General features: G+C 37.9%; 1 long non-coding RNA gene across 1 annotated transcript in view; it reads left to right on the top strand.

Annotated features, from left to right (window-relative positions):
• Window positions 1-14,148, top strand: part of LOC107293198 — a 38,506-nt gene that overhangs the window by 11,210 nt on the left and 13,148 nt on the right. The window contains exon 2 of the long non-coding RNA XR_003810555.1: window positions 4,100-4,208. This is a non-coding gene — a long non-coding RNA (uncharacterized LOC107293198). The remainder of the gene's footprint in view (window positions 1-4,099; window positions 4,209-14,148) is intronic.

Here is a 14,148-nt window from a genome sequence, read left to right as displayed (position 1 = left end):
AGAAGCTCTTCAGCACCCCCTTTAGTGGAAAAAATATACTTTCTTTTGTTGTTCGTACATCGATTTCGATGAAGAATTGACATCTTATGAATTATGGGCCATCAACGGTGTGTCCGTAGATGGCTGATAAGACCGATGTTAGCACGGAATGTTCTGCCACATACTGAACAGAGAAAAGTGGACACTATTGCTTCAGCATTTGCAGCTCTGGCTTTACGGAGTGCTCGCTTCTCTTGTGCCAAGATTGTCCTTCTGTGTTCATACGTCTGGTAACCCTGGTAAACAAGGGTACGCCATGTCGGTCGATCATGCGCCAAAGATTCCCAAGAGATGGTGTCGATATTCAGGGGCTTGAGAGATGCTTTCAGCGTGTCTTTGTATCGCTTCTTTTGTCCCCCATGCGATCACTTTCCTTGAGACAGCTTACCATAGAAGAGCTGTTTAGGGATGCGATGGTCTGGCATCCTTACAACGTGGCCTGCCCAGCGCATCTGGGCTTTCATCAACAGAGTGTAAACTGATGATAGGCCTGCTCTGGAGAGGACATCTGTATCTGGTATCTTATCCTGCCACCGGATCCTCAGAATTCTGTGAAGGCAAGTCATGTGGAAATAATTCAGTTGCCTGACGTGCCTCCTGTACACTGTCCAGGTCTCACTAGCATACATCAGGGTAGTTAGCACTGCTGCCTGGTAAACTTTAAGCTTAGTAGCAAGGCTTATTCCACGGCGGTCCCACACATTAGTCTGCAGTCTGCCAAATGCAGAACTTGCCTTGGCAATTCTACAGTTGATCTCGATGTCAATTGTCATTTTCTTTTACTGGGCCATTCAAAGGTTGATCTAATTGAGAATTATAGTTTGGAGATTACTGAACTCAGAATATAATCAGTGCATCATACCTATGCTCATTTTCTAGCTTTTGTTTCCAGTATTAAAGTTACCATAAACCATGTAAAAGGTTTATAGACCTAACATTAAAAGATCTTTTATTAATTAAGATTTGAGTATGGCTTTTAGATCAGGACTGCAAGAACTTGGATGGTCACAAGGTGGCAGCCATGACATTTTTGTGCAATAGATGTGAGAATATGGTGATGACAAAGGTAATTATTTCAGTACAGAAGGAGTCTAGAATATCAGTGAATGGAACTTTAGTCTCCCTTCTGAGAGAAGGGAGAAGTATTTTCTGAAGGAAAACTCTGAGCATACACAGTATCTATTTTTCAGGGATGTTTTCAGGGAAAGGTGTTTCTGTATTGTTCAGATAGCAACAGTTTATGTTATTTAATTGTATTTTTAATTAAATATGGCTATACTAAATTTCAAAAGAAACTGTTAGGGAAGTATATATAACATATACCATAGAACAAATTAAGCATAAATATTGTGGACCCAAGAATTTATTCTCAAGGAAAGCTTAAAATGTATCCAGTAAACTAAGCTTAAAAAAAAAAGACGCGAAGATACATTTTCATCTAAAGTATTTATGTATAGGATTGTGTAAAACATTACATGAGACTAGACAACCCATGACCCATTGGGTCATCATTTCAGAGATATTTCCTTACCTAAACAGTGAAATAGAATGATGTCTAGGGGAGGGAGAGAGGGGGGACAAAAAAACAGTGGGAGCAGTAATAACTTCTGACTTCCTACTGGCTCCCTCATTGACTTTCCTTGTAAGAAGCTGACAGGGAGCATTGTGGCAGCACTGAAGTGATCACAACTTTGCCAAATTTCAATCCCATAGTAGTCATGGACCCTGACCCTGGATTTTGGATTTATTCGTTAGGATTGCCCATTTATGACATGTTGATTCAAAAATTGTTGCCTTATTATACATTAGTCTGCATTGTATTTTAAGCAACAACCAGCTCTAGCCCTGTTTAGTTTCTGAGGCAGACAAAGATTAAGGTCTGGTCAGTTTCAGGCAGCAGTTGCCAGACTAAGGGAGGATTCTAATCAACTAATTAAGATCACAGAGCTGTAGACTATATTGGGACATTGATAAACTTCCAGAAGCACAAGGTGAGAAAGAGAGAGAGAGCAAGAGAGAGAGCAAGAGAGAGAGTGAACGAGCAAAAGAGAGATACTGCAAAGATTGTTGGTTGCTGCCATCTCATTCCAATAACATTTATTGTATAATGTCCTGCCTGACATGCAGTTAGTACTTTTTAGGGAAGAGCTAGCTATGGAAAAAAAGCATTTCAGGAAAAGACAAGTTTATTTCAGCAATCTTTCTGCCTGGCAAGAGGGGAAAAATGGGGAAAAAAATCCAGGTCCTCATATCAAAAAAGCAATATTAAATGAATGCCTATAATCTCATTTTAAATATCTTTCCAAGCAGAGAAAAAAATGATGTCAAATCAACCACATTACTCATAAATTCTAAACTTATGAAAAAGAAATAACATTACAAAATGGATTTTCCACAGTATGATTTACACCACCTTTTTCTAATTAAAAAAGGACAGCCTCTGTTTTTTGATAATGCTGAATAGTAATGCTACATCAAAATGATCCTTCTCCACTCTAGAGTTACCTAAGCAGGGGATGCTCAGGGTTCAGTTCTCTCTATATATGATGTGCATGTTTTTCCTCATTTCTCTAAAATAAAGCAAAAACTAGCAAGAAATATAGTCCACCAGGCTTCAGTGGGGAACTTGAGAGAGATAATCAGTATTGCATTGTCATTTAATTTATTTCCTGATTCTAGCAATTGGCTTCAATCCAGTCCCTTCAAATCTATTATCACTCTGGAGAGCATATGACTGATCATAAGTTTCTATGGTGAAATTTAAAAAATGCATTGTTGTCAATTCTATATTATCGCTAGCACATCTTCTTGAAAATAAAGATTTATTGGATTTATTTATTTAGTATATGGCATATTATATATGGAGTTGCAATGTATATTGATATTTTATCTAAGTTAAAAACAATATTAAATATTAAAAAATATTACTATATTCAGGTACCCATGTCTAGGCTATCTAACCATTGAAGTGCAGCATCATTTATATGAAAAAAAATCAGATACTGGACTGGTATATGAAAACAGTAAAGAAACACAGATTCTCTAGTTTTCTACACAGATTTGGTAGAAAATTCAAGCAGAAGATAGTGGTTCCTTGCCTTCTTTCACCTGCATTAAAGGATTTGAAAAAAACCAACCCTCCATTGTTATTCAGAAAACACAATGAAATGATGTAATCATCCAGTGCTTTTTTCAATTTTAACATAACACAATCAAGAAGAGACACTTAGTATAAACAAATGGTGTTTGGGACACCATTGTCCTTTGGTAAGAGGTGGAAAAATCAAAAAGGCTTGCTACAACTCTTTAGTTTATAAATAATAATATTTTAGGGGTATTTTGATAGACACTGAAACACAAATCTTTCCATCTCCTCAGTAGCTTCAGCTTCTCCTACTGAATTTCATAGTATGCTATCACTGGATTCCTTCCACATTGTGAAAGCCTTTATGGGCACTTTGACTAGAAGTGTGAGTGAGAAGAATTCTTTCTCCAGATCACTTTTCTCCCCAGGTGCTCTCCTCTCTATTACTGTTAAATAAACAAGCAAAAACCTTAGGAGCACATCCAAATGTTTCAATGCAGTTCTCTCTTTTTTTTTTAAAAAAAAAAAAAGGCAAGAAAATACACATATATGTAAAATGTGCATAGAAAACTAAGTGTACATTTCTTTGGGTTTTAAGCTTTAGAAAATAGATTCAAGGATATAATCCAAAAAAGTATTAACTACCACTTGAGAAACCAGTCTGAGGCATCTCAGCAAAAGAGGTACACCAAAAAGAGACCTATGGTGAGAAGACCTTTGAAAGCAAAGTTAAATAGCTCAGGATTTGAGTTTGAAGAGGAACAAATGCTGACCAAAATATCAACACTTCAGAATGGTGTTTCTTCTTCATGATCAAGGTATTTCCCCTGCCAAATAAGTAAGTGGTTACAGAAAATGATGAAAAAACATATGGAGTTTAAGCCAGAATTATTTTTGTATGTATATAAAATCACAAGTGCTTAAAATATTATCAGATTCAAGATATTGAGGAAATTTGCTTCTTATTTTGGATAGCAATTTGGAGGAAGAGCACACTTTCCAGTAATCTTCTAGGAGAAGAGATCACACGATACTCTGCAACACATGGGATCATTTTTACTTGCATTAGGGATGGAAGTAAATTGTAAGTAGTAAATTTTCATCTACATATTTCCACAAACACACTTCTTTAATGTCTTTTGAACATAAATATGTACCATAAATCACTTGTATATCAAACTCTAATATGGAAATATTTTGTACAAGGGGGAAGAGTCACAATAGACCAGGGGTGTCAAAGGGCCGGCCTGCAGGCTGGACATGTCATCTGGAAGCCGCGCCCACCCCATTGCTGGCAATGGCAAAACCGTCCCAATACATTGCGCGACATCGCAAGTTTGACATATCTGCAATAGACAAACTGGAAGAGAAATAATTGAAGTAACACTAGCACATAGAATAGAATAGAATAGAATAGAATAGAATAGAATAGAATAGAATAGAAGCTGGAAGGGACTATGGAGGTCTTCTAGTCCAGTCCCCTGCTCAAGCAGAAGAACCTATACCATTTCAGACAAGTGACTGTCTAGTCCAGGCCTATCAAACTGCTGGCCTGCGGACTGGATGCATCACGCCGAAACCGTGCCCACTCTATTACGGCAATGGGGAAGAAGTTGTAATACGTTGCGTGACGTCATGTGATGTCACGAGTTTGACATGCCTGGTCTAGTCTCTTCTTAAAAATCTCTAGTGATGGAGCACCCAGGATTTCTGAAGACAAGCTGTTCCACTGGTTAATTGTCTTCACTGTTAGGAAGTTTCTCCTTAATTCCAGGTTGCTTCTCTCTTTGGTCAATTTCCAGCCATTGTTTCTTGTCCTGCCCTCTGGTGCTTTGGAGAATAATTTGACCCCCTCTTCTTTGTGGCAGTCCCTCAAATACTGGAATACTGCTATCACGTCACCCTGATTTCTTCTTTTCTTTAGACTAGCTAGACCCAAGTCCTGCAACCATTCTTCGTATGTTTTAGTCTCCAGGCCTTTGATCATCTTAGTTGATCTTCTCTGAATTTTTTCCAAAGTCTCAAGAACTTTTTTGTAGTATAGTGACCAAAATTGATTGCAGTATTCCGGGTGTGGTCTTTCTAGGGTTTTATGAAGCAATACTAATACTTCATGTGATCTTGATTCTATGCCTCTGTTTATACAACCCAGGATTGTATTAGCTTTTTTGGCTGCTGCTGCATACTATTGGCTCATATTCAAGTGATCAGGTTTGGGTAAGCAAACGCTTCCATTGATGAAAGCCATCCAGGTATTTTAATATAAAGTTTGGCTTTTATTTTCTCCCATTCTAAGAAAAGTGCCTATTATGATTTTGAAAATATCTATGTATTTTATTCTTCCCATACCACAGAAAGGCATGCCATCCCAATTGTAGGTCATGCCTTGGATCCATAGCTGGCTGACCGGCTGTACTCAGCATGTGGTCCTCAATGGAACTGCATCTACATGGAGGGAAGTGTGTAGTGGGGGTGCCCCAGGGCTCTGTTCTGGGCCCAGTGCTCTTCAACATCTTCATCAGTGATTTGGACGAGGGGATAGATGGGGAACTCATCAAATTTGCAGATGACACCAAGCTGGCAGGAATAGCCAACACTCCAGAAGACAGGCTTAGGATACAGGAGGATCTGGACAGACTTGAACACTGGGCACTATTTAACAAAGTGAAATTCAATGGTGAAAAAAGTAAGGCTCTACATTTAGGCAAGAAAAACCAAATGTACAAGTATAGTATAGGGGGTATCTTGCTCAATAGTAGTAACTGTGAGAGGGACCTCGGAGTCCTAGTGGACAATCACTTAAATATGAGCCAGCAGTGTGCTGCAGCTGCCAAAAAGGTCAACACAGTGCTAGGCTGCATTAACAGAGGGATAGAATCAAGATCACGTGAAGTATTAATACCACTTTACAATGCCTTGGTAAAGCCACACTTGGAATACTGCATCGAGTTTTGGTCACCACGATGTAAAAAAGATGTTGAGACTCTAGAAAGAGTACAGAGAAGAGCAACAAAGATGATTAGGGGACTGGAAGCTAAAGCATATAAGGAAAGGCTGCTGGAATTGGGTATGTCTAGTTTAATGAAGAGAAGGACGAGGGAGGATATGATAGCAGTGTTCCAATATCTCAGGGGCTGCCACAAAGAAGAGGGAGTCAAGCTATTCTCCAAGGCACCTGAAGGCAGGACAAGAAGCAATGGATGGAAACTAATCAAGGAGAGAAGCAACCTAGAACTAAGGAGAAACTTCCTGACAGTTAGAACAATTAACCAGTGGAACAACCTGCCTCCAGAAGCGGTGAATGCTCCAACGCTGGAAGTTTTTAAGAAGAAACTGGACAGCCATTTGTCTGAAATGGTATAGGGTTACCTGCCTGAGCAGGGGGTTGGACTAGATGACCTCCAAGGTCCCTTCCAACTTTATTATTATTATTATTATTATTATTATTATTATTATTATTATTATTATTATTATTATTATTATTATTATTATTATTATTATTATTATTTATTCCTCCTTTTATATGACTCTGTTTCTAGGACATTTGTTGGCTCTAATGATCAATTTTATGTCGTGGGCCTTGATCTCTGATTTAGCAATGTTGAAATATCTTGGGATTACTAAAGTCAAAGGCAATTTAGGCCAATTCCTCCCTTAGCTGCACATGTTGTTTCATGTGATTGTCAAGAAACGTTGTAATAGCTCATTTAGAAAATCATTAAAAAATAGCATATGACTGTAGCAGTTTTCTTTCCTTCACAAAGCAACATTTTGCCTTCCAAAATTTATCTTTCTAAGAAGATGGCCACCTTATGCACAATGTTCCCATTGTTTTCAGACTAGTGCATTCCATATACTTCTACTTCATTCAAAAATCTTATCATTACCTCTTATCATCTGCTTGTCTTCCTCTTAATTGTTCAGTGATTCATAACATATACAGTACTAGAGAATGGGATGAAGGACTGTTCTAATCCTGAAGAAAATTTCACATGGGGCCAAATCAATGTTTTGAGTTATATGAGCAGTGAGATGGATGGGGCTGATTACTTTCTACCTAACCATTCATGTTCAGAAGCTTGTGTGCCTTCATGCTCATTTAACTGTTAAGGTCAATCATTTTTTCATGGGCTGTTAGCTAGGCTGAACACTGAGAAGACAGTGCTTCTGGATGCTGCTTATATGCCAACTCTACAACGAACCTGGCTGAAGCCATCTTGCTCGTTCTAGGTTGTCACAAGAAAGGGAGGGGATGCAGAGTATTATTGTTAGTCTAAACAATTCTGGGTCCTTTGGGAACCAAGGTCATTCTGTCAGTTAGCTTATAGGGTTGGGCGTTTTGTTAGAAAGCCCACCAAATTATTCTATTGGGGAACATAGCCGATTTCATAGCACTGGGGTGGGAAGTTTAACTTTGTAATACAGTAACTCTTTGGAGGGTATTTCAGACTTGTTTTCCCTTTTGACCATGCCGATATTTTGTAACCATGTTCTTTGAGGAAATCCCTAGCTTCAGAGTTCTGATTTTGTTGGTCTTATCATCGGAACCATAACTTTGTTATTATTAGCTGAATGAACATGACCAATATAAATAGTATAGAGATTATGAGGGGGCTTCAGTACCAATATCTTTCAACTCTAATTTCTGAAAAAAATTTTTTTTTGAGTGTAACATATCATCGACTTTTCTACTCTTGACTCCAGAATACAGAAAACATGGCAGACCATGACTCAATAAAACTCTTCCTTTCTTCCTTCCTCTTCCTCAATAAAACTAATAGAAGAGAATAGTAAGGGTGCTTCTAACAATGCCTTGATCCAAAATGCTGCAAATCCTGAAGAAGAATGGTACTTTAATCCCACTTTTCAAAGCTAAAAGGAAGTAACATACATTGTACACGTTTGCCTTTTGTGTTTCCTATATATATTATGTACTTTTGCCATTTTTGCCTCAAAGTCTGAGCAATAAATCCAAGAGGCAATTTGGAAAGACAGCAAGCCTCCATTTCTGCATGAAGTTGGCATGAAGATGGATACATGAATAGATGCAATAACTAAAGCTCTTGGATACATTATGTGGGTTTATTTTGAGGAGGAAAAATCTGAGTGCTTGGAGCTTGGGTCTAGGCCAAGTGGGAGTCTGCTGGAGGCCTTCTTGAACTGGATTTGGCAGGAGAGAGTGAACTGTTTTGAATTACCCTGCACATCCAATTTTGTCTCTGTGAGAAGCAATCAGATCTTAGGACCGCAAGCTATGGTAACCCATTGTGATGTGATTTCTATCTGGAACTTGGCTTAGAGCTTAAAATGGGACTTGGTAACAACCAGAAGAGAAGCAACCATGTGGAGGCAGCACTGAATCCAAAAATGCAACAATTTTGGGAGGGAGGGAAAGTTTGTAAACCACTTTACAAATGTTAAGACTTTTATTTGTGATAAGGACTAACCTTCAAAGGTTTGTTTGTTTGTTTGTTTGTTTATAAAATTTATTTGCCACCCATCTCATATCCAACAACTCTGGGTGGCTTATTTACATCAACCTACAAAGCTTAGGGGGATGGAAGGTAAGTAAAAAGGTGTGTGTTTAAATAAACACATACCTTGTACAGCTAGACCCAACCATATTGAACAACTTACATCCTATTTCTAATCTTCCCTTTTTAGAGAATGTGGTTGAGAAGGTGATTGGGTAACAATTTCAGAAGACCCTGGATGAAATGGATTATTTGGACTCCTGTCAGTTGGTGTGGTGGCAGTGTGGTGGCATCTCCAGTTAGGGTGGGGGGAAGAGTGAAGAGGTTAGCAAACTTAGAATCCTTTCAGAACAGAAAGTGACACAAATCTGACCTCCCCCAGAGTCCCTGAAGCAGCCAGTCTGGCAAGATTCTTATAAATAGGCAAGCAATAGTAAAGAAGCAACTCTAATCAGCAAGCAACTCTGATAAGCAAACAATTCTGGTTCCTTGCGCTTGACATCCGGGAGCACCAGGTAACTATCAGAGGACTGGAAAAGACTTTAAAAAAAAAAAAAAAAAAAAGGGTGGGGAGAGGGGAAAGGACCCAGGAAATTACAGACCAGTCAGACTGACATCAATACCTAGGAAGACCTTGGAAAAGTTAATCAAACAATGGATCTGCAAACACCTAGAAACAAACAAAGCTATTACTAGAAGCCAATATAGGTTTGTCACAAACACATCATTCCAGATAAACTTTATTGCATTCTTTGACAAAATGACTAAAATAGTGGATCAGAGAAGTGCTATGGATATAGTATACTTCAGTAAGGTATTTGACAAAGTAGATCACAGTCTACATCTTGGTAAGATAAAAAAAAATGGATTCATAACTGGCTGATCAATCTATGTGGAGGGCAACATGCAGTGGGTTATCCCAGGATTCTGTCTTAGGCCAAGTACTCTTCAACTTCTTCATAAATGATTTAGATGAAGGGATAGATGGGGAGATCATCAAATTTGCAAATGACACCAGACTGGGGAGAATAGCCAACACTTTAGAAGATAGGCTCAAAATCCAGAAGGATCCTGACACACTTGAACGATGGATCCTATTCAACAAAATACCATTCACTGGTGAGAAAAGTAAGGTTTTACACTTAGGCAACAAAAACAAATTGCACAGATACAGAATATGTGGTACCTGGCTCAGTAGTAACTGAGTAGTAACTGTGAGAGGTATTTAGGACTCCTAGTGGACAATCATTTAAGTATGAGCCAGTAGTATGCTGCAGATGTAAAAAAGCCAATACAGTCCTAGGCTACATCAATAAAGGGACAATATCAAGATCACTTGAATTGTTAGTACCCCTTTCTACTGCACTAGTAAGATCATACTTGGAATAGTGCAGCCAGTTTTGATCAATATGTTACGAAAAAGACGTTAAGGCTCTAGAAGGTGTCCAGAGAAGAATAACAAAGATGATTAGGAGGCTGGAAGTTAAATCATATGATTGTGTGGAAAGGGAATGTCTAGTCTAATGAAAAGAAGGACTAGGGGTGACATGATAGCAGTCTTCCATTATTGAGGGGCTGTTTCAGAGAGGAGAGGGTCAAACTATTCTCTAAAGCATTTGAAGGCAAAAAAAAAAAGAAAAGAAATAATGGATGGAAGCTTAACAAAGAGAAATCCACCTTAGAATTAAGGAGAAATTTCCTGTCAGTGAAAATAATTAATCCATTAATTAACAATTAATCAATTAACAATCAGAGAAATTTCCTGTCAGTGAGAATGATTAATCCATTAATAAACAATTAATCAATTAACATTTAATGGAATGGTTTGCCTCCAGAAGTTGTTGTTGCTCTATCACTGGAGGTTTTTAAAGAAGAGATTGGACAGCCATTTGTCTGGAATGGTAGGGTGTCCTACTTGAGCAGGGGGTTGGACTAGCAGATCTCCAAGGTCCTTTCCAACTTTGTTATTCTGTATTCTATTATATAAACTATAATGGTATTTAACATGGTGCAACAGAGTCATTTAATATTTTCTTATAAAATTCTAAATCACCTAGCTATTAAGAAAAAAAGAGGCATATTTATTCTGCAAGCATCTCACAAGGAGCTTAAAATCAAAGGAACAGAATTCATGTAGAGTATTCAGTCTTCACTTAATAGAATTCATTAATGCACAAACACCACATAAATTCTGCTTTGTCAGAACAATTAGATCTGAAATGCAAGAAGTTGCACAGTAATGGAGCAAAGAAGGGCAGTCATCAACCGTCTCTTTTTTTCCTTCCCTCTATTTATCCAGATGAAACAGAGAAAACCAATGGCAGAAAAAGATCTAGTGATCCACTGAGTCTGCCCTTTGACCTTTTATTTGTTTGCTTGTTTATAATTTTTTGTCAGAGGATGGTCATGTGTTTATCCAAAGCATATTTAAACTGATGATTGATCCACTACCTTCACTGGAAGTTGATTCCAAGCTTCTACTAATTTTTCTGTGAAGTTGTCTTTTTTAGCATATGCCATACATAGCCAGGGAAATCTACTGTCATGGTTCCGACAGATGAAACTCTTCAAAAGAACTCCAAGGCATTGTTTACTTTAAAGAATCTTTTATTCAAGAAACAAAGTATCGGCACTACATAGTTAAAGCCAAAAACTGAATTCCCCTCCCCTGGGCACAAAGTAGTAAAGCACAATTCCCTCCTCCAATTAACTGTCATGAATCACATTCCCCAATTAGCTTGAAGCGCAGGTTTTCTCCCCAGCTCTCCAGCCCGCCAAATCTTTATCAACTCTGAACGCAATAACCTTGGATTCCCATGGCTGAGTTATTATTGTTATGACTAGCTGGACTCTCATCCACATTCCCCCTCCCAGCATAAACTAACTCTGAAAGCAAAAGAGTAAAATGGTTGCATTTCCATCTGTTGTCAAAGCAAGAACATCCAATGTTAGCAGCATTCACATCTGCAGTTCTTTTTTTTACCACAGAGAAGTCTGGCAGCATAAGATTGCTAGTTTGTTTATTCACACATGCGAGGGCTCCTTGGAGCATTACAGAGGGCGAATTAGCTTTGCATCAACTTTTTAGCAGAATTCAGGAGATATTAGTCCATCCAAGGTTTTCTTCTACTGATCTTGCCTTGTATCCGGGACACTGCTAGCTTTTCCCATTTATCTAGTTGCACTTTTACATGTTTTCAAACTACTAGGTAGGCAATAGCTAGGGGCAAATGATGGAGCTCAATCCACCATGCAGTGCCATGGGCTCAAACTACTGAAGTGCTGACCATCTCTGGTCAATAGGTCCAATGTCTTTAAGCCACTGTGCCACCTTGCCTCCTTTTATGTGAACTTTCTAACATTTCTTTGAATTTCCCTCCTGTCAGTTTCAGGTTATGCCCCCCCCCCCCATTCTTGATTTTGCTTAATGTTGAAAATACTATCTTCTGGAACTTTAGTTATACTGTTAATATATTGAAAGGCTTCAATCATGTTTTCCCCCTTTCCTTTCCATTTTCCAGGCTGCACATATTCAGTTCCTCCAATGTCTCCTGATACGTTTTGTCCCTCAGACCTTGAACCAATTTGTTGCCTGTTTCTGGAGACATACTAATTCTTATCAATATCTTTTTTTTAAGTGAGATCTCCAGAACTAAACACAGAATTCCAAATGGGGTCTGACTAAAGCCCTATAGCATGGGATTAGGACCTCCTCCTGAAACTAACCCACCTTCTTTTACACCCAAATAGGCAAGAATAGATATCTCATTTTCCTTTTTAATTCATCTAGACTTGTTATCTTCTCTGCAGGTTCTTTTCTTAGCTTTTCCCCATAGACTCATGTTCTACAATTACCGCTTCACTTTCCTTTTCTTAAGCTTGTTGTAGCCACTTAACTTACACTAGTCCTACAATCAGTTTAGAGTATTGGATCTTATAGTCCAAGAGCCATGCTGGGGCAGTTGTTAGAATGCAGTATTGCAGGCTACTTCTGCTGATTGCCAAATGTGAGCAGTTCATCAGTTTGATTCTCACTGGCTCAAGGTGAGAATCACTTTACAATGCCTTGGTAAGGCCACACTTGGAATACTGCACCCAATTTTGGTCACCACAATGTAAAAAAGATGTTGAGACTCTAGAAAGAGTACAGAGAAGAGCAACAAAGATGATTAGGGGACTGGAGGCTAAAACATATAAGGAACGGTTACTGGAATTGGGTATGTCTAGTTTAATGAAGAGAAGGATGAGGGGGGACATGATAGCAGTGTTCCAAGAAGAGACTGTACAGCCATTTGCCCAAAATGGTATAGGGTTTCCTGCCTGAGCAGGGGGTTGGACTAGATGACCTCCAAGGTCCCTTCCAACTTTTTTTTATTATTATTATTATTATTATTATTATTATTATTATTATTATTATTATTATTATTATTATTATTATTATTATTATTATTATTATTATTATTATTATTATCAGCCTTCTATCCTTCCGAGGTCAGTAAAATGGGGACCCAGATTGTTGGGGGCAATATGCTGACTCTGTAAACTGCTTAGAGAGGGCTGAAAAGCACTGTGAAGTGGTATACAAGTCTAAGTGTTATTGCTATTAGCCTATTAACTGCTTTAGCTGCTTGAAATCTCTAAGTTATTTATTATGTTAATTGAAAAGTCTTCTGCATTGCTAGCCTAACATATTTTAATAATCTAGATTGATCGGTTATTAATTCTAGTTCCATTTTTGTACCTTCAAAGTGTGTAACACATACTGTATATTAGTTCCAGGAAGGGTCCAGTTTATTGGTTCATCTATAGAGTTCAAGTCATTGTCTGTTCAGCAGCAACTTCCAAAAGAAGTTGGTCTTATCTGACCAGTATGATTTTGACCAGAATTGTGAGTCTTTGTATAAACCATGAGTATTTCATGATTATCATTGATTAGGATAATCAATGAGGATTTTACACTTTGGAGATAAATTGAATTATGCTCAATATTCCAAGAATGTCTTTCAATAACCTTCAGACACAGAAGAGCACATGCAATCATTAGTAAAGCCAGATTATTTTAATTAGAATAATTGTTTGAAAGCATTCAAAACAGCAAGGATTTTTTTTATGCTTTTAAATTTAAAAATTTAAATTTTTCTCATGTTCCATCAGGCATTCATGTAGAAGATGATGGTTTTTCCATGTCTTGATCACACGTCTTTCCTTTAGCTTTTCCTAAAAAGTTGGAAATAATTTGACATATAGTGATACGATGCAACCATTCAATTATTTTTTTATTTTTCTGTAGATAGTAACCCACAAAATATCATACAATGCAATCTTTGTACATGGTTTCTACTTGGGAGGAGAGGGAGACATGAATGGATCTAATAACCCTTATTCATCAGGGTTGGTTTATGAAGTCACCTTTTTCCTTTTTCTGCAGCCTCAGGATCATCTGTGAAATATTATGGCACATTGTCCCTCCATTCCACCCATAGTTTTATATGGGCAGTTAAGAGGCCATGGGTCTCTAGTGTTAATTGAAAGGAAGTCTATATCCTCATC

This window comes from Protobothrops mucrosquamatus, unplaced genomic scaffold (genome assembly GCF_001527695.2).
Source record: "Protobothrops mucrosquamatus isolate PMUCROS unplaced genomic scaffold, P.Mucros_1.0 scaffold_173, whole genome shotgun sequence".
NCBI lineage: Eukaryota > Metazoa > Chordata > Lepidosauria > Squamata > Viperidae > Protobothrops > Protobothrops mucrosquamatus.
Note: the sequence above shows the minus strand (reverse complement) of the source record. Positions and strands in the feature narration are given on the sequence as shown.